This window comes from Arvicola amphibius, chromosome X, assembly GCF_903992535.2.
Source record: "Arvicola amphibius chromosome X, mArvAmp1.2, whole genome shotgun sequence".
NCBI lineage: Eukaryota > Metazoa > Chordata > Mammalia > Rodentia > Cricetidae > Arvicola > Arvicola amphibius.
Window position 1 is genome coordinate 88,435,211 of NC_052065.1, and position 26,572 is coordinate 88,461,782.

The following is a 26,572-nucleotide window of genomic DNA, read 5'->3' on the forward strand; positions in this document are numbered from 1 at the left end:
TCTGTGTTTCCTTAGTGTCTGTAGCACATATATCCAAGCTCTTCTGGCTTTCATGGTTTCCATTGAGAAATCAGGTGTAATTCTGATAGGTTTCCCTTTATATGGTACTTGACCTTTTTCCTTTGCAGCTCTTAATATCTGTTCTTTATTCTGTATGTTTTGTGTTTTGATTATTATATGGCGTGGGGATGCTTTCTTTTGATCCAGTCTATTTGGTGTTCTGTAGGCTTCTTGTACCTTCATAGGAACATCCTTCTTTAGGTTGGGGTAGTTTTCTTCTATAATTTTGTTGAACATGTTTTCTGGGCCTTTGAGTTGTAATTCTTCTCCTTCTTCTATCCCAATTATTCTTAGGTTTGGTCTTTTCATGGTGTCCCAGATTTCCTGGATGTTTTGTGTTAAGAATTTGTTAGATTTGTTTTGTTCTTTAATTTGTGAATTTATTTCCTCTATAGTATCTCCAGAGTCGGAGATTCTTTCTTCCATCTCTTGTATTTGGTTGGAAATACTTGTCTCTGAAGTTTCTGTTCGTTTACTCAGAATTTCCATTTCCAGTCTTCCCTCAGATTGTGTTTTCTTCATTACCTCCATTTCATTTATCAGGTCTTGTACTGTTTCCCTTACCTGTTTGATTGCTTTTTCTTGTTTTTCTTGTTTTTCTTGGGTATCTTTGAGAGATTTATTTATTTCGTCTACCTTTTTGTTTGTCATCTCCATTTCTTTATGGCAGTTTTTTATCTCCTGTTTAAGGTCCTCTATTATTTTCATAAAGTACTGTTTAAGATCGGTTTCTTCTATATCTTCTGGGGTAGGGTGTTCAATTCTTGTTGTTTCTGGATGTCTGGATTCTGGTGATGTCATGTTGCCTTTCTTGTTGTTGGAAGAGTTCTTGCATTGGCGCCTGCCCATCTCTTCCTTCAAATGGAGCTGGGAGGTGCTTGGTGTCTTAGACCAATCTTTGCTGTGACTGAATCTGGTTGGATCTCCTCAGTGCTAGAGCAGGAGCTGTTCCTTGCGGCACAATCTGAAGAAGCCCACACTCCCTTGCAGGAATCCTCAGTCCTGCCTGGAGGGCAGCCTCTCACCCCTTTGGGTTGATGGCCTTAGTACAGGAGCAGGACACCTGAATACACTAGGGAAGGCTTGGGAGAGGCAGGGACTTGAGAAACAAAGACAAGCCTGTGGAGGGAGCTGGGGGAGGGGGTCTGTGCTCTCTTCCAGGGCAGGTTGCCCCAGGGTCGCACTCACTCACCAGTCCAGATGGAACTCCACTGCACAGGATCAGGGATTCCTGGCAGCCCAGGGACGCTGCCTGGACTAAAGGGCCAAGGTGGGGGCATGGTGGGATGGAATATCACACTGTGAACCTGGCAGCACAATCTGAGGGAGCCAGCACTCCCTTGCAGGAATCCTCAGACCTGCCTGGATTCCAGGGTCTGACCCCTTTGGGTCCATTGATTTTTATAATAGTAAATTAATCTTTTTAGTCCTTGTATATACCCCATTTTATCATGATGTATCTATTTTTTATGTTGATGAATTGTATTTGCAAAAATTTTCCTTTTTATTGTTTTTATTTAGCTATATATTTTCCTCCACTCTCCTCTCTTCCTTTCCCTTCTCCATCTACCCTCTCCTATGGTCCCCATGCTCCCAATTTACTCAGGAAATCTTGTCTTTTTTCTACTTCCCATGTAGATTAGATCCATGTATGCTCTTTTAGGGTCCTCTTTGGTGTCTAGGTTCTCTGGAACTGTGAAATGTAGGCTGGTTTTCTTTGCTCTATGTCTAAAAGCCACTTATGAGTGAGTACATATTATATTTGTCTTTCTGTGTCTGGGTTTCCTCACCTGACATGATATTTTCCAGATCCATCCATTTGCCAGCAAATTTCAAGATGTCATTATTTTTCCTGCTGTGTAGTACTCCATTGTGTAATTGTACCACATCTTCTTTATCCACTCTTTGGTTGAGGGGCATTTAGGTTGTTTCCAGGTTTGGGTTTGACAAATAATGCTGCTATGAACATAGTTGATCAGATGTCCTTATGGTATGATTGAGCATTCTTTGGGTATATACCCAAAAGTGATATTTCTGGGACTTGAGGTAGGTTGTTTTCTAATTTTCTGAGAAATCATCATACTAATATCCAAAAGGGCTGTACCAGTTAGTACTCCCACCAGCAATTCAGGAGTGTTCTGTTTACCCCACATCCTCTCCAGCTTAAGTTGTCATCAGTGTTTTTATCTTAGCCATTTTTATAAGTGTAAGATGAAATCTCAGAGTTGTTTTGATTTGCATTTCTCTTATGCCTAGGAATGTTGAGCATTTCCTTAAGTGTCTTTCAGCCATTTTAGATTCCTCTGTTGAGAGTTCTCTGTTTAGGTCTGTACCCCATTTTTTAAATTGAATTATTTGTTCTTTTGATGACCAATTTCTTGAGTTCTTTGTTTATTTTGGAGATCAGACCTCTGTCTGATGTGGGGTTGATGAAGAACTTTTCCCATTCTGTAGTCTGCCATTTTGTTTTGTTTACAATGTCCTTTGCTTTACAGAAACTTCAGTTTCAAGAGGTCCCATTTATTAATTGTTTCTCTCCGTGTCTGTGATACTGGAATTATATTTAGGAAGTGGTCTCCTGTGATAATGCATTCAAGTGTGCTTTCTATTCTCTCTTCTGTGAGATTTGTTGTGGTTTGCTTTATGTTGAGGTCTTTGATTCATTTAGACTTGAGTTTTGACAGAGACTTCTTGCTGCTTATTATGTAGGAGTGTTTCTATCTATCTGTTGTTTCATTGGTTAATTAATAAAGAAACTGCTTGGCCTGATAGGTCAGAACATAGGTGGGTGTAGTAGACAGAACAGAATGCTGGGAAGAAGGGAAGTTAGTCAGACGCCATGCCTTTCCTCTCTGAGACAGATGCCATGGAGCCAGCTGCCAGGTCAGACATGCTGAATCTTTCCTGGTAAGCCACTGCCTAGTGGTGCTACACAGATTACTAAATATGGGTTAAAGCAAGATGTGAGAGTTAGCCAGTAAGAGGCTATGAGAATTAGCCAATAAGAGGCTAGAGCTAATGGGCCAAGCAGTGTTTACATGAATACAGTTTGTGTGTTGTTATTTCCGGGGCTAAGCTAGCCATGCGGAAGCCAGGCGGGATGAAAAGTAGGCCTGCCCGCAGCTCTTTATACATGCTCAGACAGTTACCCAAAGTTTTTCTTTACCACTGGGACATCCATCTTCAGCCCACAGGCCCATAGTATCCAGCAGACTTTTTCAAGAAGCAGGAAATTTCCAAGACAGTTCCACCTATATGGGCAGTTTGTCCATCACATTTTTCTCTGTTCTGCAGAATGTCTAGCAGACTCTTTCATGAAGCAGGAACCCTGAAGGATCATCTCCCCTTTAGGCAAGTTTAGCAATCATTTCTCTGGGGGTCCTGCATGTCCAGTTTATCAAGCAGTCCAGGCAAGAGCAGTTTCTTGCCAAATGGTCAACCAACTCCATAAGGGGCCTCTTCAATGCCCATCATTTTCTTGAAGTAGCTTGGTACTCAAGGAGGAGATGTGTCTCACTGTCATGAAAAGTCTTAAGTTCTTAAAACATTTTAAATGCCATATTCTGAAGGTCTCTGAAAGATTTGAAAAATACCTATCTAACTGACATATATCTCTATACGTCTAGAGAATCTAACATAGCTACAAGCTTGACTATTATAGATGATTATCTATTAACCTATATTTCTTAATTATACATTACATTTTAAATGAACTGCACAAACACAATACTTTAATCAAGAGCAGAAATATAAATATAACAAAATTGTTCTAAAACTTGTATCAAGAAAGCAAGATCCATACCAATGCAAAGTATCCATTTCTATCCTCCTTTAAATAGAAAGAAACATTTACAAATAATATTTGGGAATATGGGCATAGTTCTGTCCAAACTTCTTCCTGCTGTTTATTGGGCAAAGTAATTTTTTGAGGGTGTTCATTGCAACCTTTCAGGGGCTCTTGTTCCATCAAATCATATTGGTCTGGAAGCAATGCACAGGTTCTCATCCTCTGTGGAAACATAAGAAGAACCTCTTTTCCAAAACTACATATCTTTAGACTCAAATTTTAAAATCAAGATACCTTTATGTTGGTTTAATTTAGCAACCCATACAAAGAAATGTCTCTCTGTAGTTAGCACCTTCACACTCAAAATATTCAAAGAAAACACAATAATATAAATAATCCAGACTCTGTGTGTATATTCCATCTTTACATGGCTTATTTTTTTTTACTTTTTTAAATCTATGACTGTCTGTACTGTCTCTTTAAAGATTTTACCTTTTTTTAAAAAAACATTTACTTCTTTTTTATAACTGTCTATATTATTTTTCTTCTCTCTCCCAAGCCTACATACATTTATCCAACACTGTGAGCCATTTAGAGGTCTTTTATAAATCTGGATTTGTCTTTATTGCATATCTGTAATTATTTTCTGACCAGAAGTGCTTCTTAAAATGCAAAGTGCTTAAGAATCTAAGCTGCAACATTACTAGGATAAATTTGGTACTTCCTGTTTACCATGCCCATTCCAACATGGCAGAGCTGCTTGCTGCTTCTTAGAGCCACACACACTGCCCCACTTACAGGCACACAGCCGGTCCACATCAAACAAGCCATAGCATGCTTCTCACAAACTCCATCCAAATGTCCCATCTCCCAAAAGAGTCATAATTTGTGCTAGCAGCATGACCCACGGCTGGGAAGCTGCCATTTTGAAACTGCAGCTGCTACTGCCACTGAATCAGTAAGACCGCTCTTAAAGGAGCTGCATCATGCCGCCAGCTGAAAAATAAATGTGGTTAAACTTCGTTTTTGTGTGTGTGCCTAGAATTTCTTTTCAAACTCTCTCAGGTTTTAAGTGGATTTTAGTTGGTCACGTGGGTGCCAATTTGTAGTGGGAGGCTGCTTGTTGTTTCCCAACCACTCGGCTAGCTCAGTCAGTAGAGCATGAGACTCAATCTCAGGGTTGTGGGTTAGTGCCTCATGTTGGGTGCTGGCTGAAGAAGGACACTTAAAAGAAATCCCACACTAGCTCAGAATTGAGAATAATAGAGGGTTATTTATTTAGGGATAGACTCACAGATCACAATCCTCTGCTGGAATGGGAAATAGCAACCGAATCCTGCAGCTTGAAAAGAGGCCAGATGTGCACTTTATATCAGTATAAATAGTATAAGAGGCCATACCCAAGTGGATGGGTAACTTAAAGGGTAGGAATTCCTACAGCAATATTCATATGCATGTCTTTCTTTAGGTTGGGAAAGTTTTCTTCTGTGATTTTGTTAAATTTATTTTCTGTGCTTTTGAGTTGGACTTCTTCTCTTCCCATTACTCTTATGTTTGGTCTTTTCATGGTGTCTTTTCTTGGATATTTTGGGTTAAGCTTTTGTTAAATTTAATGTTTTCTTTGACTGATGAGTCCATTTCTTCTAGTGTATCTTCAGAGCTTGAGATTCTCTCTTCCATCTCTTGTATTCTGCTGGTCATGCTTGCATTTGTGGTTCCTGATCATTTTCTCATAATTTCCATTTCTATAATTCCCTTGGTTTGTGTTTTCTTTATTGTTTCTATTTAGGTTTTCATGTCTTGAATAGTTTCTTTTATCTGTTTGATTGCCTTTTCTGGGGTTTCTTTAAGGGATTTGTTGATTTCTTCCAATTTTTGTTTGTCTTTTTCTCCATTTATTTGAGGGAATTTTTCATTTCCCCTTTAAGTGCCTCAAATATCCTCCTAAAATTAGTTTTTAGATCATTTTCTTATGCTTCATCTTTATTTGGTTGTTCAAGTCTTCCTGTTGTAGGACCACTAGTTTTTACTGGTGTCATGTTGCTCTTTGTTGTTTTGAGTGTGTTCTTACCTTGTGTACCCATCTTTTACTGTGATTGGTGTAGTTGGAGCTGTGTCTCTGGTGATCAATCTTCCAGATACAAGTGGACTCAAGGCTCAGATGGTTGCTCCTCATGGTGCAGTCAGGAACAAGGTTCCAGTCACCCCAGAGGTCATTTGGTGTTCCTAGAGGTTGCTCAGCATTCCCAAGGGTTGCTGTGCAATACTAGGGGTCATTTAGGTCTGCTCCCATGGAGGTTGCTGTCTTAGGCCTGCTCTGGCAGAGATTGCTGGCTTTGGCCTGCTTCAGAGGATTCAGGCCAGCTCCCACAGAGGTCTCTGGCTGGAGCCTGCTCCCTCAGTGGCAGCTCCCTTTTACCTGTTCCTGTGGAGGTCACTGCCTTGGGCCTGCTCTGGCAGAGGTCACTGGCTCAAGCCTGCTCCTGTGGAGGTCATTGCCTGGGGCCTGCTCCTGTGGAGGTCATTGCCTCGGGCCTGCTCCTGTGGAGGTCACTTCCTTGGGCCTGCTCTGACTCAGGAAGCTGACTCAGGCCTGCTGTGGCAGAGGTCCTGGCTAAAGCCTGCTCCCATAGATGTTCCTGATTTGGGCCTGCTCCCTCAGAGGTCCCTTACTTGCATCTGATCCCACAGAGATCTCTGGCTCGGGCCTGCTCCCTCAGCAGTGGCTCCCTTGTACCTGTTCCTGTGGAGGCTGTTGCATCGGACCTCTATTTTCTTTAGAGTTTGGAATTTATGTTCAGGAAGAGCACTCATCATTGATTTGATTCTTTGGATATATTTGTAAGACTTTGGTATCAGAACAATGTTGATCTCTTAGAATGAGATGGGCAATATTATGCAAGACTGGATAAAATCAATGCTGTTTCCTCTTTAAATGATTGAATTCATAGTGTTGCCTTTGGATTGGGTTTTGTTTATATGAAGATTTTTTTTAATGACAAAGCAACTTTCCCTATAATATATATAGGCCTATTTTGAGGAGTACGATCAGGGTGCAATATAGGTGCAGTCACTTTTAGAGTCATACGATTCTCAGGGTGAGTGTGGTTTAAAGCTCTCTGGATGTTGATTCTCTCAGCAAGTGGAGAAATGAATAGTTTATCCTTGAAAGGTAGCTTTCAGAGGTACCATAGTATCCAATATACTGCTCAAAACACTGGTTCACTTTACAGTAGGAAAGTGATAGGAATATTCTTAATTTCCTGTGTTTTTAAAGGTTTAATGCATTAATTAAATTTTTAATGTGTGTATTTGTTCCCGTATGAGTTTATGAGCACCCCATTCATTCAGGAGATAAGGGAGTATTAGATTCTCTGGAATTGGAGTTACAGGCAGTTGTGAGGGGCATACTGTTAACTGAATGCGGGTCTTCTGCAAGAACAGTATGCACTTTTAGTGCTGCGCCCAAAATCTGCTCAGTTTCTTATGCTTATATAATAGCTTTCATATTTTATAGTATTGATTTAAGGATGAACCCCACTGTCAATTATATTCAAGAGCCTATTCTTCAAAATAATCAAACGCAGATCACAATAATTATTGCAATCAATATGTTATCCCCATCACAACTTCAAGGTGCTTCAGGTTATTTCAGGACCATTTTCAACAGAACTGGGTCTATGGTCCTGGTATTACCAGAGGAGTCATGTCTGGGTGGGAGGATGTCTTAAACAGGGGAATAGAAGTCATTCAAAATAAGTAGAATCGTCTCTATGCCACTGTCTAGGACTTGCCTCCCCGTGTGCTACTGGATATAGTATTTAGGCAATGGATTATTTTCCCCACCTCTCACATAGTAGACAGTGACTTTTATTTCTACTTCATGGTCCAAAGAGAAACAGGGAAAAACAGATTGCCTATCACAGTGCCAAATTTGAAAGTGCTAAGGAACATTTTGAGGGGACACCCTTAAGCAGCTTGCATCCACTACTATGTGTGAGTAAAAGGGGCATGCTCCACACAAAGACATAGTTTCAGTTTTAACAAAAGAGTCATGTCAAGGTAACTTTGTGTTAAGGTAGATTGTATCTCAGGCATGATAGCACATGCCTGTGACCCAAAGCACTCAGTGGAGTGAGGCTAAAGTATAAAGAATTGAAGATAATAGTAAATATAATAATAGTAAATATTTATTTTAAAATATTTATTTTATTATTGTATCAATAATAGTAAAGCTTGTAGTCATGTTAGTTAGATTTTCTAGATATATAGAGATATATTTCAGTTAGATAGGCATTCCTAATATTTTTTCAAAAACTATAGAATATTCCACTTAAATGTTTTAATAACTTAAGGCTTTTCATGACAATGAGACACATCAGCTCCTGGCAGCACCAATCTACTTCAAGAGGAAGATGGGCATCAAAGAGGATCCTTATGGAGTTTGACAGCCATTTGGGCAAGAAACTGCTCTTGCCTGGACTGTTGCATAAACTGAACACAAAGAACCAGCAGAGAGAGGACTGCTGAACTTGCCTAAAGGTGAGATGATTCTTTGGGATTCCTGATTCATGAAAGAGTCTGCGAGACATTCTGCAGGACACAGCAGATAGTGACTGAACTGACTTTGAAATTTCCTGCTTCATGGAAAAGTCTGCTGGATACTATGGGCCTGTAGGCCAAAGATGGATGCCCCAACAGTACAAAAGAACTTTGGGTCACTGTCCAGGTAGCGAGATGTCTCTGTCATTTCTAGAGTTTTGTAAGTTGCTTACTTCTTATTTACTTAGGTAATATTATATCCTTCTGGAGTCTTTGATGGAGTTGAAGAATGGATAGATAGTTAAAGTTTTCCTTTGTTATGATAAAAGATAAAATGGATATAATATTGTAACTAATTCTTACTTGATAACTATTTTGTTATATGTAGTTTTACTATGTTAAAGTTAAAGCCTTTCTTTTATTGTTTAAACAGAAAAAGGGGAAATGATGTGGGAGAGTCTTCTGTTTGAGTTGATTTCATTGGCTAATAATATATAATATATATATATTTTTATAATAATATATATTTTTTAAATATAAATATTTATATTTAAATATAAATACAAGCCTGTGTAACATAGTGGGACTTTGTCTCAAAAACGAGATTCAGACATGATATAATAATGGAAAATTTGGAGTCTAAGAAATGTTAGTTTTCCTTCTCAGTACCCTATACTGAAAGCTGAAAGATTAATATCTTTGTAATGTTAATACATTACATACATTATAGCTCTAAAATAAGGCATTCTTTCTCCTTAGATTCCTGTCCCCGAAGCCTATACTACTGTTTGCATATACATCAGGTTGAGTGCTATCCTGTGTGTTTTGTGCTGGAAGGGGAAATATTTGGAATCTTTGACTCAAAATCTGGAGCTCAGCTTGATGGAGTTGTACCTTTGCCTGCGCTTTCCTGTCCTTCTGGACCCTTGAGGCCATCCGGATTCCAAGGACATGGTGATAGTATCCTCAGCAGTATGCTTTACAGCTCCTACACACTGACCTACCTGCTGCTTTTCCATACCGTGGGGACTGCAGGTCTCACCTGATGGAAAAATCCCAGTAGCTCTGCCATTCCTATACCAAAACATCCTGCAGATTCCCCTGCTGGCTTCGAGTTTTCCTGGCATAACAACTCAGCAAAGGAACTAAGGCTACTGGGGTTAGTGCCAGCTCCTCTAGATTTGAATTTTCCACTGAACCTTTTTGAACTTATCTTTTACACTTAACACGTGCAATAACCATTACAGTAACTGCCTTATGGGGCTGTTGTGAAAAGTGCTAAGTACTTACTGAGTACTCTGCAAACATTGACTCTTAACTGCAAACTTCCTCTACCACATGTAAAGCCCAGTGGAATTTGTCTTATCTCTCCTCCCTTGCTTTTGATGACTAGGTCCATTAAATTTGACTGTCTACACGTACAGGCATCTGTTTATTTATTATTCAGAGAACTGGCTAGAAGCAGTTGACAGAGTCTGGCAGAGCCTCTGCTTGGTTGCGGTGAGTCAGTTAACTTTCCTTCTCAGCTTGGGAAAGAAGTGCCCGATTCATCTGAAAACTGCAGTGACTTGTCTGGAAGGAATAACAAAGGATATTCTCAATTATTTTCCACCACAAGTGTGTGTATTTCTTTAATTCGGCAGAGGGAAGGGCAAAGCCATACAGTCTCTTGAATTCTGGACAAACTATTCCAGGTACTAGCTTAGCTGGGGTGACAAAGACACGTCACTTGTGCTGAAAGTAATTATGGTGCAAACCTAATGAAACAAGCTTGCTTACACACAAGGCCAAAAGTTCATTAAATATGGAACCAAATGGCCCAGAAACCTGCTGAGAGTCCAGGTTTTTAGATTCCTCTGGAGTGTTCCAGGACTCCAGGAAAGTGGCATGGCAGAAACTCAGGGCCCTGAGAGTCTTATCTAATCTCTTCCCTGGAAGTTCTTTTACCCAGGTAGAGATGGCCCATCATAGAGACCCACACTGATAGGATGAGTCAAGGATTCCAAATACCTTCTGTTTTGGATCTTGGAGCTATTGGCTGAAACTCTAGCTGTTAATTATTTATCAGGGAGCTTTAAGGGTACATGCTCATCCTAGCTTAAAAGTGTATTCTTTGAATAAATCTAACATACCAATAAGGATTGTTTAGTGACTACCTCATTAGTTTCCATTTCCTCACCTACCTCAGAGAGTGGGACTCCCTGACAGCCTGACTTAAATGGGACCTGAGGTGGCTAAGGGTGGCTGGGAGAGAAGGGACAGATGAAGAATGATGGGGGAATCAGACAGAGACGGTTTTTACAATGTGGGCCTAGAAATGGAAACTCATTTTAGCATCCAATGAGCAAAAGATAATTAGGGAACTTAAATCTGCTAGAGAGGGAAAAAGAAAAAAAATTCCACAACATCTTTCAAAGCCAAATTGCAATAAATCTTGGATTTTTCACAGTTTTAGAGGAGCTGTAGCATGGCTAGGCTTTCATTGGGAATGAGCCCAGAAAGAAAAGTCTATCAGTGAACAGAGCTGCCTGGGGAGCATGGAGGGACTATGAGAAGCGATTGGGATACCCTGCTTGTGTGTCACTCAGTCAAGCTCTAGACTGAACAAAACAAGATGCTGTCTCCCACCCAGTTGCAGTGCCTCCTTAGTCATTCTCTCCAGTGTATAGTCTATTCTGCTTATCTGTGAACAGGTGTAGAAGCTTATCTACTTTTAGAGAATATGTTCATGGATCCATATTCTGTCCCAACTGGAAGAGAAGTCCTTGGAGGACGGGACCCATTGCTCATTCATGTTCTTAGCTCCATGGCATCTGCCACAGAATCTGCTCATTGCAAACATTGAAAAGCTTGTCTGAGTGAACTTCCAACTTCACTTTGGGCAGTGGAAATGCAAATAAGATTTTCTTTTCTAAGTTTTCCTTATTAAATTATATGCATGGCACATGATCATGTTGGTATTATAAAATTTTAAATGACGCAAATAGTGTTGACCAGAGCCCTCATCTCAGCCTTCTTTAGGGAAACATTTTCAGTTTACAATTTCATAGTTATCTTTCCAGACAGTTTTCTCTGAATGTATAATAAAGATTTGTAGATTTGTGTGTGTGTTCCCACATATGGGAATCATGGCTACTATTCTGCAACTTGTTTGGTGGATTTAACAGCATATGTACATTTGAGAGCTCAAAAGTTAATGTTTCTCATTTGTCTCATTCTTTTAAACTGATGCATTGTGGTGTATAGCTTGGACACCCTGAGCCTCTATTAATGAATAGTTTACGTCTAATTTTAGTTGGATTGTCATGAGCCACAGAGTAATGAAAAATCCTTAACATACTCCTTGAGGACACATGTGAGTGTTTCTCGGAAGCCAATATTAAGTGGAATTGCTAGGTCATAGGCTTTGAACTAAAAAGATTGGTGATCATTTCCCCCATGAATCATGCAGGCCTTTGTACCACATTTAGAAGCAGGTCACAGTGTCTCTTCCTAAGACACGTTGCTTCTATCATCAATGATTACTTTAAAAAATTCTTGCCAATGATGAAACAATAAAACATATATACAAGTCATTTCCTGGCTTTTATGGCTGTGATCTGTAGATTTCTAAACAGACATTTTACTGCTACTGCTGCAGCTTTTCCAATGAACTTCAGAGCGTCTTTGGGGTGACAAAGCTAGTGGCAGGTAAGATAGGGATGCTAGCCAAGACATCTTCTTGTGATCTTTTTCTGGGGGACTGGATTGCTCTGTTTTGTGCTTCAGAAAGGCAACTGGCAAACAGGTGTTTATCTTGACAGATGGTAAGTGAATGAACTAGTTTTAGGGACAAATCCCTCTATATTTAGTGGGGGAATTGACCAGTTCAGGTGTCAATGAAATGGTCTATAGCACGGATTCTAACTGGTCTTAACAAATATAACCTGGGGTCAGATATTAGACAGTGAAAGCTAAGGGATCCGAGAAGCAGTGCAGTCAGCCACTAGAGAGACCTTTTACTTCTACCAATGCTCAGACCAAAGGGGCAGTTCTGTCCTCAGACTGTCACCTCAGACTGCAGGGGCAATCCTCAGACTGTGAATTTCTCCACCAAGCCTCAGGCCGCAAAGAGTCCCTGTTTCCTCCCGCTTCATATTCCTCTCTCCACCCAGCCATATCACTCCTGCCTCCATCTCCCTAGTGCTGGGCTAAAGTCTTGTGCCACCACTGCCCAGCTCCCAAGTGCTGGGATTAAAGGTATGTGCCACCACTCCCTGGTCTCTAGTGGCTTAGCTCTGCAGACTGATCTTCAGACAAGCTTTATTTGTTAAAAGACAGGCAAAATATCACTACAATGGTCCAGACCAATGAACATAAAATGATAGTTTAAAAATAAATGTCATGCTAACGCTTAGTGTAGCCCAGCGGTTGAGCACAACTTTAGCATGCATGAAACTCTCAGCACTGCAAATAAACAAAGCAAAGCAGTTACAACCACCATGACAGTGATAAGGAACACCAACAAAGCCAAAATGACAACTTCATGGAAAAGTACTCAGCCCTGAAATTATGTACCTATAAGAAAGATGTACTCAGCAGGCTGTATATATGCACACATATATGTCTCTCTTTATGTGTGTGTGCATTTATATGTATGTAATAAGAACAATTAAAGAAAAGGAAGCCTTGAATTTTGGGGAGGGGTCATGGGCGAGGCTAGAGTGAAGAAAGTAAAACAAAATTATGTAGTTATATTTTAATTAAAAACAAAAATATTAAATTTTGAAGCAAAATCTTGGATATGTGGATATTACTGAGTTTTAGATGACAGCAATGATTTGTTTATGTTATTTTGTACGGTGTCGTTGTAGATGGGTAATAAGAATGTCTACATGATTTATAGGTGCAAAGCATGGAGGGGCTTACTGATATATATGGATTTATTTTAAAGTACTATAGAAATAAAGAAAGGATAAGTGAAGCAAATGTGATATTTTGTTACACATATTATGGAATAGCTCTGTATGGGGTTCATTATATTGTTCTACCTACATTTCTATGCGTTTGAAAATGTTCCTGATGCATGTTTATAAAGAAAGCAATAAAACACTTGCCTATAATTCTAGTACCTTGGGAGACTGAGGCAGAAGCAGAAGCAACATAAATTTCAGGCCAGAAATATTCTGTCTGAGCATCAAGGAAACAAAAGAAAGAAAGAAAGAGAGAAAGGAAGGAAGAAAGAAAGAAAGGAAGGAAGGAAGGAAGGAAGGAATAAAGAAAGAAATTCAGAAAAAACCCAATAAAATAAATTACTGAAAAGCTTCACTCTGGGACTAGAGAGGTGGCTTAGCTTTTAAGAATGGTTTTTGCTCTACCAGAGGACCCAAGTTCAGTTCTCAGAACCCATGCTTGGTGGTCACAACTGTCACAACACCAACTTCAGGAGGACCCAGTACTTACAGCTTAAATGGACACCCCCACACATTAGTTTCTTTATTACCTCTCTCTCACCTCTCTCTCTCTCTCTCTCTCTCTCTCTCTCTCTCTCTCTCTCTCTCTCTCTCTCACACACACACACACACACACACACACACTCACATACATGTATACTCAAAATAAGTTTAGAAAGATTTATTCGGAAAACACACACACATACTCAGATCAATTCACCAAAGGATATTGTAGATTTATCTCCTGGTATAAATTTTAATATATATTTGGACAAATAATATTTAATTTATGCCAGATAACATTTGAAGGTTGCATTAGCATCCCACAACAGCCCAGGTATATGGATATTTCTATGTCAACCTAAACTAGAACATATAATTTTTTTTTGCCTTTTGAGGCAGGGTCTGGTACTCTATATGTAAGCCAGGATGTCCTGGAAGTTTCTGTAATTCTTCTGTTTCTGTTTCCTCAATACTGGGATTCCAATCTTGTGACACAATGCACATCAAAAAATCTGAATTCTCATAACACATGATATTAAGGCTATGATTTTGGGAATAAAATTCACTGCTTTTTTAAGAACTCTGCTTTGTATTTAGGCTAAATAATATATGACAGGTACATATGTAATATTCGTGTACAGTAAAGAATAGAAAACAGAGTAAAATATTGTGATCACTTCAGTTCCAACTTAAGGAAATCGAGCACTTGAGATAGTTCTGTTAGTCTGTAAGTGCCTCCTCTTCTAACCTTCAAACAACAACTGCTAGCCTGAAATTCAGACGAATTATTCCCTTGCTTTAATTTATTTTAATCATATATTCACACTCTTAAACAGTGTTAAATTATGTTATACTTTTGAAATACATACAGATTAAAGTGTATCATACCTTGGAATTTTGAATAATTTTGTGTTTTGGGTATTCATTTACATTGTTGTGGCTATAGTTTTTTTTTTTTTTTTTTGGTTTTTCGAGACAGGGTTTCTCTGTGGCTTTTTTAGAGCCTGTCCTGGAACTAGCTCTTGTAGACCAGGCTGGTCTCGAACTCACACTCACAGAGATCCGCCTGCCTCTGCCTCCCGAGTGCTGGGATTAAAGGCGTGCGCCACCATCGCCCGGTTTATAGTTTGTTTTAAGTAGTTAATGATATCCAAGTTTTTCTAAAACAGAGCCGGCCCATTTTACTAACTTGCTAAGTATCCTGGGCAGTTATTCTGTTTTGGTGCATGTGGCTAATGCTCATGGATGTTTATGCATGTCCTTGTCTCTATACATACATGTAGAGGCCACAAGATAATCTCAGGGGTCATTCTTCAGGTGCCTCCTGCCTCCTGTGGGACAAGACCTCTCATTGGCCTGTAACTTTCCAAGTAGATTAGGCTGGCGGGCCAGTGAACCTCAGGGGGCCAACTGTCTCTTATTGTACCAGTCCTGGGATTATAAACATGCACTATCACTTTTTGTATGGATTTTGGAGGTTGAACTCAGGTTTTTGTGCTTGGACTTTACCAATCAAACTGCCTCAACGGTGCCCCAGTTTTGTTTTGATCAAAGAAAAGTTGCTGGTGCTATAGACATTTTAATGCATTTTCCCCATTGCATAAAGAAGAGTATGTCTATATATATAGCGAGGAGAGGAATTACTGACATGGCTCTGTGATGGCTTGTATGTTGATAACAGCCCCCCAAATCTCCAGCATCTGAAAACTTGGTCCCAGTTGGTGGGCCTGTCTGGATAGGTTTAGCAGGTGTAGTCTTGTCGGAGGAATTATGTCACTGGGAGCTGGATTTAAGATTCTGAAGACTCATACCCGTTCCAGCGTGTTTTCTCTGCTTCCTGCCTGTGGTTCAAGATGTGTACTCCCAGCTTGCTGCTCCAGGTGCCGTGCCTGCCACTTCTCAGTCATAACTGACTTTTATCCCTCCAAATCAAATCTTTCTTTGAGAATATGTACTACTTATACAATTACAAAAGATATTTCCACTTTGTAGGAAGACAGTCTTGCTCCCAGAATAGGAGGCTCTGTCCTCCGTCATTGTCCGTCCAGGAATCTGTGTACTCTAGCACATACCCATCGTTTATCGACATGAAAGACTTTAATCAGGGAGAGGAAATTAGTAGTGGGACCTTCTTTGGCCTCCTTTATAACTCTTTGAGCACCAACTTACATTGAGGTAGTTTTTGGATTAAAAATTTTGAACCAATGGCTTTCCCATTATAGGAGTGACCAGTGCTGCTTTGATTCTGTTACCACAGTAACCTGGAATGTATTAGGGACAGCAGGAAGAAGCATTCTTTTCCATGTCCTGTCGTAAAAGCAATGTTCTTAAGAACCTCACAATGGATTATGACAAAATCCAATAAGGTGATTGGACTGAATTCTGAAAAACTTCTAGGCCTTTCTCAGAACTTTCTTTCGAATGTGGACTGCTCACAGAGACCAGAGGCCTGGGGTTCCCATGCTGTAATACTAAGTCTTGGCAGTACTCTGTATCCTGCAGCCTCCCAAGTATATGTTTCATTTCCTCAAAATCCTATGCTCAGGAGGTGGCGACAAGATGATGTGATTTAGAGATCGCTTCAAGTGTTTTCTGGATATTATCTCATAGCCTAGCATTGCTGTGTGAATTCTATCATTTCTATGTAGGTTTGTAAACCACAGCCTTCACTCAGATGAGTGACTCTGATAGTTGATAGTTTGAGCACATTAATAATGGACATTTTTCTGTGCAAATAAACAGCATTACCATCTACCAGTGGTGGCCAGCCTTTTGACAAATCCGCATGATGCTGTTGTTTACAAATGTCTCGGTCTGTAGTCATACCTATCCTAGCATGCATGTGGCCTGCAGGACACAGGTAGGACAGACATATTACAACATAGCGGTGAAATTTCACACCTGTCTCCCTTGGGACATGTTTTTGTGTTGGAACATATTTTCCCCTCACTCTAAATTCTTTCAAATAGAAGTTAATCTTTGTAACTTTGTAGACAAGACAAGAAGAAGCTCCAAGTAGTTTTTGGGCCATTTTCTTGATTTCAGCTTTCCTTTCTCTTGCTTCCTTGTTTTGTTTTCCTTCCACCAGTTCTTCACCCTTGGCTTTAAAGGAGTCCCAAGAATAAAGTAGTACAAATGAACTATATACTTTCTCTAAAATGCGTCTCTATGTTGTTGAAGGGTACAGAAACAAGAGGTCTCCCCCGGCCCCGAACCTGCTCTTCTCTTTCCATACTTTCCTTCGCTGAAAGAGTCGCCTACCTTTCCTGGCACTGTAGCCTTGCTTCTGCCTTCACCACTCCATTGGAACTTCTAAAACTCACCAATGGCTTCCCTCCTTCATGTTCAATCTTACAGCATATTTTTAAATCTTTAGATTAATCAAGAAAATTTTTCTTGGTAAATTGGCATTCTCATGCCAAATACAAAGGGCATAATCTTGTTTCTGAAGAATACCCAACACAAGAGGAAGCTTGCAGGGCATTTGGGGTAGTGAAGATAGGAGGCTATGTAGGCTGTGTTTCTGTGTGATAGATTCATTGTATGAATTCTCTATAGGAATTCATTCTTTCATTGGTTATATGACATAGGCTTTTGTATATGAACTATATGGCAAGGTGGAAACCTCCAACTCCCTGGCATTTGATGAATTTTTTCCCCTATAATGTCCAAAAGATTGGTGAACACTTCAATTTGTTATTTTTATCAGCACCAGAGCCTCTGTAGGTCCAGAAATCCATTTCTACAGTTGTCTGCCACTCTTTGGGAGTGATGTATATTTACCTGGGTATAAACTGGAAAATCTTTGCCCTAAGAGACAATGTTATCTTTATTGTATCATTTAAAAATACTGCTAGGTTGAAGTGGTAAGGATGATCTGGGTTTAATTTATCTGAAGACTTGGTTCTGGCAGAGGGAATTTAAGTTAATGTTAAGAATAGAGCTTCTTGAAAAGAGGTCAAGGGGTAACAGCTTTAAAAAATTCTGTTTCATAATCCTGTCCTTTTAAAAGGAGGAGGAGTGCAGTTTGTCTGAAGGAGGTAAGGGGGAGCCATGGCCTCCGGTCCTTACTTTGAACTTCTGAGCTTATTAGCAAAGGGAATCAATATTCAGAAAGATTTTTTTAAACTACAAGTTACAAGAACTTGGGCTCTTCATTCAATGTGATTATTTCCTACCCTCTAGCTGTCCACAAGAGAGTCTCTTAAACACGCTGTTGAGGTCTGATCAAAACATTAGCCAAGCTGTATGATGTTTGGACATTGCTAGGCAACATCCGAGTCATTAATCATGGGGTAACTGACAGATGCTAAGTGCAAGCATCTGTATGTTAAGATTTTTCTTTTTCCTATCAACACCCCACAGGGCCCGAGGCTTGTTTTTACAAAGGGATAAAGCATATTTAGGGATGTGAGATGCATAAAGATTTGACCCAAATCTTTCTTGTTCAAACACAAGAAAATAAAATGCAAAATGGGAATCTTTTTTAAACATTTATTTTTTTGAAAATTTCATACATTAATACTGTTTTACAACACTTCTACCCCACACTCTGCCCTGCTAGTTCCACCCGTGTTTCCTCTCCTCCCAAGTCTGTCTCAATTTCATAGTCTCTTCTTCAATTTTTATTTTACATACATATGAATATATACATATATAAACATAATCTGTTGAGTCCATTTAGTTTGTGTGTGTGTGTGTGTGTGTGTGTGTGTGTAGGGTTGATCACTTGGGACTGAAAAACCTATCAGAGAGCTTATCCCTAGAGAAGAGAAGACTGACTTTTACCTCTCAGCAGTCATTAATTGCTTGTAGTTGTTTATCTATAGCTGGGATCTTGTGATATTTCTTTCATCCTTAGTGACATGTTGTCTTGTGTTGCTATTGTGCAGGTCTTGCTTAGGCAATCTTATTAAGAGTTTATTGGTGCAACTCCATATATAGGAGACAGTGTCTTGTAGCAGATGTCCTGGTCCTCAGACTCTTACAATCTTTCTGCTTCCTCTTCCGTGATGTTACCTGAGCCTTAGGTGTAGGAAACATGTTGTAGAGTTGGTGCTGGGCACACCATGGTTAGTTTTTCCTTACATTTTTTCCAGTTGTGATTTTTCTGTAATTGTCTGTCTGTCTGTCTGTCTGTCTGTCTGTCTGTCTCTCTCTCTCTCTCTCTCTCTGTGTGTGTGTGTGTGTGTGTATGTGTGTGTGTGTGAGAGAGAGAGAGAGAGAGAGAGAGAGAGAGAGAGAGAGAGAGAGAGAGAGAGAGAGAGAGAGAGAGAGGGAGGGAGGGAGGGAGACGATATGTTTTGGAAATTCTATTGCTTTAGGAACATGGCTATAGTAGATTTTCTTCTTTGGTTCATGACTTCACTGGCTGTAGGTAGTTGTCTAGGTTAATAATACCAGCCTTGAATTCCTTCCTAATGAGTGATACTTAAGTCCAATTAGAGAACTTTTGGTTACCCTTGAGATATAAGCACTACTATTGCAGCCTTGGGTGTATCTTGCCACTCTGGTCATTGTGTGTAGACTTTATGGCTAGGTAGAACATTTAATTGCTTTCTCATTTGGTAGCTTGTATAGCACTTTTGGATGCTATAAGAGCTAGTCCTCAGGGAGAAGGCTTCCAGTGACTTCCTTCTTGATTCCTCCAAGTACTATGACCAATGCTTGTGGTGTCTTTAGCAATAGAATCTTACCTTCAGGTTCTAGGAGGCAACCAAGAACAAGAAACAAGAACAAGAAAATAAGAAAACAAGAACAAGAAACAAGAACAAGAAAAATAGCCTATATTAGTCTATATTATATATAACATATATATATATATATATTAGTCTATATTAGTCTATATTATATTAGTCTGACCGATGACTCCAAGAGACGTTTCTTATGTTTGATACTGGGGATTTTGATAGATAGTTTCTTGGTGAAAGCATTATCACCACAAGTGGTATAACTTCATTTAAATTAATTATATGTGTATATACATATGCTTATATTATTATAAATATATTATATTATCATATATTTATTTTAAATAAACATAAAATGTTTCCCATGATTTTTTTCAATTTTTATTTTTCTCCCCCAAATATTACCCTCTCCCTCCCTCTTAAGGTAAAACTCTCTCTTCCAATTTTTCCAGTTTTGCCATTCATAGCACCTCTGTCCTACTCTTTCTTTCTCTAGAGCTTCTTCTACCCACTCCACTGTCCCTTTTCGATTTCCCAGTTTCTGTTTTTATTCCAGGCTATATACCAGTATCTAAAGAATCAGAGCTAGAATCCACAGATAAAAGAGAACATATAACATTTGCCATTCTGGGTCTGGGTTGGTTAAATAATCCAGCATAATATGTTATACTTTCATCCATTTACTTGGAAATTTTATAATTTCACTTCTCTTCACATATGAATAATATTCCATTGTGTGCATATGTGCCATATTTTCATTACCCATTCATTGATTGAAAGACATTTAGGTTGTTTCCATTCCTAGCTAATTTTGAATACAATTGCAATAAACATGACCGAGAAAGTATCCGTGGAATATGATGTTGAATCCTTTGAGTATAAGACATGGAGTGGCATAGCTAAGTGATGTGCTAGATTTGTTTTTAGCATTTTGAGGATATGTCATACTGATTTCCATAGTGGCAATGCCAGGTTGCAATCCCACCAATAGTAGGTAAAAGTTCCCTTTCCCATAAATCCTCTCCAGCATTTGTAGTAGGTCGATTTGTTTATTTTTGGCATTCTGACTAAGGCAAGGTGAAATATCAGAGTTGTTTTGATTTTTATTTCCCTAATTGCTAAGGATGATGAGCAGTTTTGTTTCTTCCTTTGAAAAGTCCCTGTTCAGATCCAGGGTCTCAAAATGGGAACCTTGATATTACTAGCTATATTTAATGAGTATTAAGCATCTTTATTTTGTAAGGATCCCTTATATTTTAAAGATAGTTAAAGATAACTAAATAAAAGGACCTTCTCTTTAAAATAAATGGAGTGAACTGAAGATGGATGCTAAAAAGAAATCCCACACTAGTTCAGTATTGAGTATAACAAATGGTCCTTTATTTAGGGGTAGACTCACAGATCACAATCCTCTGCTCCTATGGGGAACAGCAACCAAATCCAGCAGCTAGAAGAGAGAGAGCAGCACATGCTTTACATCAGCATTTATAGTATAAGAGGGCACACCCAAGTGGGCTGGTGACTTAAAGGGTATTGGCTGTAGGATTTCCTATAGCACCTCCCCCTTTTGTTTTAATAAGAGAGTTCTAAGCTTAATACAAAATTATATATAATAAGAAACAACTATCAAGTATAAAAAACTAGAATTATAACCACCATAAACAATATCAAGCAAGACATATGTGATGTTTCAATAATTATCCTATCCTAAGTATTCTAAGTCTTTTATAAATAATTTGGCCAAGTCATGAGAGGAAAGTAACTATAACTGTCAAGTCTTCAACCCCATTAAACACTTGAAAAGAGAAATATTACTTGAGTAAGCAGGCAGTGCAATCAAGCAACTTCCAAAATGTACAACAAATGACAGAGACAACTGGCTACCTGGGCAATCACCCAAAGTCTCATTTGCAACTTTGGAGCAACCAACTTTGGCCTTTGGCTAAGGCCCAGAGTAACTGACAGATCATTTTCAGAGGCAGGAAAATTTTCAAAACCATCTTACCCTGTCTTGACAAGATTTAACTGTCTTTTATTCTTGTGTCCTGCTTGTCCTGTCCAGACATCATGCATTTTGTCAGTGGTTGATGTATGGGCAGTTTCTTTTCCAAAGGCCAGTTTTACCAAGAAGAAAACAATCTCCAAGTTTATAGGAGGGAGGCCACTTGTTGGTTCCTGGCCGCCCAGCTAGCTTAGACCCAAAAATAATCACACAGAAACTGTATTATTTAAATCACTGCTTGGCCCATTAGCTCTGGCTTCTTATTGGCTAACTCTTGCATATTAATTTAACCCATTTCTATTAATCTGTGTATCACTACATGGCTGTGGCTTACTGGCTAAAGTTCTGGCGTCTATCTCTGGCAAGGGTCCATGGATTCTCTCTGACTCCACCCTTCTTTCTCCCAGCATATAGCCTAGCTTTCCCTGCCATAGGCTCAAAGAAGTTCTTTATTCATTAACTAATTAAAGCAACACATAGCAGAAGGACCTCCCACGCCATCCAAGTGGAGTGTTTTCAGTGCTCAACCTTCTCTCAGGAATAGATCGGTGCTGCCAGGAGCAGTCGTGTCTCACATCAACAGAACCTTAAGTTACTTAAATGCCATATTCTACAGCTCTTTGAAGTGGTTGAAGATTACCTATATATATGCAGAATAAAATCTCTATATATCTAAAGAACCTGATTAGTCTAACTATAAGTAGGACAAACATGGATGACTATTGACCTATATTTCATAATTAGACATTACATTTTTAAATGAGCTGCACAAACACAATACCTCAATCAAGAACTGAAATATATAACAAAATTGATCTTAAATTTGTGTTAATAGGGCAAGATCCATACCAATGACAATCTCTATAGCATATCCCCCTTTAAATGTAAGGAAACATTTATAAACAATATTTGGGAATATGGACATAGTTCTCTCCAAAATGCTTCCTGCTATTTGTTGGCTGAAGTAATTTTCTGGGGGTGTTTACAGCAACCTTTCAGGGGGGGGGCCTTGGTCCTTCAAACCACATTAGTCTGGAAGTAATTCAGAGTTTCTCATCCTCTGTGTAAACAAAAGCAGAACTTCTTTTCTAAAGCAACATATCCTTAGACACAAATTCTGAAGTCAAGATACCCTTATGTTGGTTCATCATAGTGACCTCCAGAATCAAATATCTCTCTGCAGTTAAAAAATTAAAAAAACACAATAATATACATAATCTAGACTCTCTGTGCACATTCCATCTTTATGTGGCTTATTTTTCTTAATTCCTTTACTTTTTCTACAAGTTTAATATTTATTTTATTGTCTTTACTCTATGACTGTCTATATTCTTTTATATTATATTTCCTGTCTCTTTACTCTTTTTCTCCTCTCTCCCAAGCCTAAGGTCTTTTTTGTCTGAATCTGTTCAGACATAAAATAATTATTTTATTCTCTTTACTCCTTTAATCTATGACTGTCTGTATTCTTTTATATTACATTTCCTGACTCATTACTCTTTTTCTCCTCTCTCCCATGCCTAGGTCTTTTATGTCTGAATATGTTCTATTGTGTATGTGAAATCCTTTTCTGTTCAAGAACCTTCTTAAAATGTTAAGTGGCTAAGCATCATTTAAGACTAAGGCTGCTTTGCCTTTTGGCTCTGCCCATTTCAACATGGCAGGGCAGAGGTCTGCTTAGCACTAGCCATGCTCACAGCCCCATTTTCAGGCACACAGCAGGTCTATGTTGCCATTAAGCAAGTTGTAGCACTCTGCTCACAAAACCCATTTAAATGCACCTTAGCTGGACCTTTTGAAAGAGTCAGAGCCATTAGTGCTAGTGAATCAGGAAGCTGTTGTTTTTAAAGAAGGCTCGCAGTTTTTACTGCACTCCTATTAAAGCAGCCATGGTACTCCTGCTCACTGTGAGCCCATCTAGAAAAAAAAATTGTGGCTCCTAAGAAACTGTGCTAAGCTCTGTTCTCTTTGTGTCTAGAATTCCTTTCTAAGTTTTCTCAGGTTTTATGTGGATATAGTTGACCACATTGGCATGCCAATTTGTTATAGGAGGCTGCTTGTTTGTTCCTGGCTGCTCAGCCCCAAAATAACCACATGGAAACTGTCTTAATTAAATCACTGCTTGGCCAATCACTATAGCATATTCTTAGAAAGCTCTTACATATTAAATCAACCCATTTCTATTATTTTGTATTTTATCATGAGGTTCTTGGCCTACCGGCAAGGTTCCAGCTAGCAGCTCACGTCTTTCCCATCTGGCGGCTACGTAGTTTCTCCTGACCCTGCCTTCTTTCTTCTAGCATTCAGTTTAGTTTTCCCCACCTAGCTCTACTCTATTTAGCCACTGGCTGAAACATCTTCTTTATTCATTAACTAATAAAAGCAACACATATATAGAAGGACATCCCATACCAGTGAACTTGCCTTGAGAATATCAAGTTATAAATTTGCATTGCTCAGGTAAGAATTAATTTATAGAATCAATTACTAGAAAAACATTCATTTAATACTTCCATATTAGAAAGTACTAAATCCTTAGAAATTTTCTCAGTAACCAAATAGGAAGTTCCTATGTTATTATCCCAGTCTAAAAAAAAATTCAGCATGGTAGTCACTTAAATGTACAGGAAACACATTTATTAGTGTGTAATCTATGTTATTAAGTTCTCTGGGAAATTGCTAATAACTTATAAATCAGTGTCACTGTTGATTCAGGAGGTAAAAGAGAAACAATGAACCATCACAGATTTTTCTCACAAATATCCTGGCATCCAGAGAAAATGAGAATAACTGCAGCCTTTGAATTGGAATATATGCATGTAACATGATTCCTATGAGATGGATAAATCTTTCTTCAGAGTCGGGATATTTTAAACACAAACCCATCTGTCGGTTTATTAGAAATCTATTGTATACCTTGATTTGTAAAAAGAAAAAAAAAGTGGTTTGAAGATGTGGTTAAGATTCTCACCATGAAGCAAGGACAAAACCTTTTGTGGAACTCAAGTTCAAAAATGAAACAAATACAGGAATAGACTTTTAATAGAAGACACTGTCAAAACTGTTGAATGCTATGGAGTTATTATTTCATATGTATGTGCATAGCTATAAAAAATTAAGGGATTCACAGGTAATAATAGATGTATGCTAGTATGGTTTTCATTGAAATAATTAAAATGAATAGGTTGCTGAGGACATAGTAATTACCTATCATATACAAGACTCTGAGTTCAAGTCCAAGCACTACAAATATAATTTTAAAAAACAAACACGTGCTTATAGATAATAATAAAATAAAAGTTACATATTGGGACTTAATAAACATTTGACAATTTTTACATATATTTCTTTATTGAAGCCCCACAACAACTCTGAGTGGGTACTATTCCCTATTTTACATGGATGACTGTATTTTGCAAAGGACTTTCTTAAAGCATTATCCAGATTTGAAATAATTACCATCAGCAGTGGTCTGAATATGTGTTCCGAATCATCACCTTGGAATAGGGCTGCTGTGATTGACACTCTATTGAAATTTATCTTTATAGGAAATTTAGCCCAAGTCCACCTTACTCCGTCATATCTGAATTGCTGACCACCTTATTTAGGGTTTCTATTGCTATGAAGAGACACCATGACCGTGATAATAGTAATAATGAAAGCATTTTATTGGGGTTGGCTTACAGGTTCAGAGGTTCAGTTCATTGTTGTCATGGTAGGAAGCATAGTGGTGTACAGGCAGACATGTTACTGGAGGAGAATCTGAGAGTTCTACAACTGGATCCACAAGCAGCAGAAAGTGATTGAAACACTGGCCTGACTTGAGCCTCGGAAACCTCAGAGCCCACCCCCAAGTGACACAGTTCTTCTGAAAAGATCATGCCTACTCCAGCAAGGCCTTACCTCTTATTTATTTATTAGATTTTTTTAAAATACCAATCCCAGTTCCCACTCTCTCCCCTCCTCCTGTTTCCTCCACACACCCTCCCACCCCACCCCCATCTAATCCTCAGAGAGGGTAAAGCATATTGCCTTGTGGAAGGTCCAAGGCCCTCCCTACTATATCTAAAGGCCTTGCCTCTTAATAGTGCTACTCCCTATAGGCCTATGAGGGCCATTTTCATTCAAACTGCAACACAGACATAGTGAAAATGAAGCCTTTCTCAGTTGATTTAAGTGATTTAATTGAAATGATTTAAATGATTAAACCATTTCCAGACTTCTTGGGGAGTGAAAGAACCAATATGCTGGATCTTTCTGGGGATCAGTGATTAGGTAACAAAGAGATGGAAGCAGCTTGGCCTTACATCTTGACAGGAGACTGTTTTGTGGATGTCTTTCATTCACTACATTGTGTTAATCTTTCTAGGCTGGCAGGCCGGTCTGATTTGAAGCCTCCACTGGGCTAGAAGCCTAAGCTTTGAGTCTGAAAAAATCCCAAGATGTCCCTGCTTACTTCTCAGGCTTTATAGGTCAGGTAGATGGGAGCAGTAAGAAGGTTTTGAGTGACTAAGAGTGGTTACAGGGGGTCGTTCAAGGCTTGGGGGTGGGGTGCAGGACTTGATGCAGTCCAGCAGAAAGCACCTCCTCCGTGAGCTTCCTCCTTTGCTCTGCACCTTCCTTCAGCACCCCGCCTACTCAAAACTCTGCCTTTCCCTTCTTTCTTTGTCAAGAACTTTCAGAACCCGTTCATGAGAGGGGAGAACTTAAATTGCAATTCGAACAATTAGTCTTTGTTAACAGCCTTCACTGTTAACAGCCTCATCTTTGGGCATTAAGAGGAGAAGAGATAAAATGGTGAGCCCTGAGCTTTAAATCTTTTTATGCAATCGGTATGCTTTTTATAAAAGGAAGCCATTATTTTTAGGTTTGTCATGTTTGCCTCACTATGATAAAGTGAACCATCTAACTCAAACCGAGGCTAGAGAACAAGTCCAGTGCAGCTGTCAGAGAGGCTTGGGGAAAAAAAAATAAAGAAATCGTTTTCATGTGCTTTTCCTTCTGTCTGTAATGTTCTCCCACACCCCCTACCTCTTGAGATTGCAACTCAATTGAC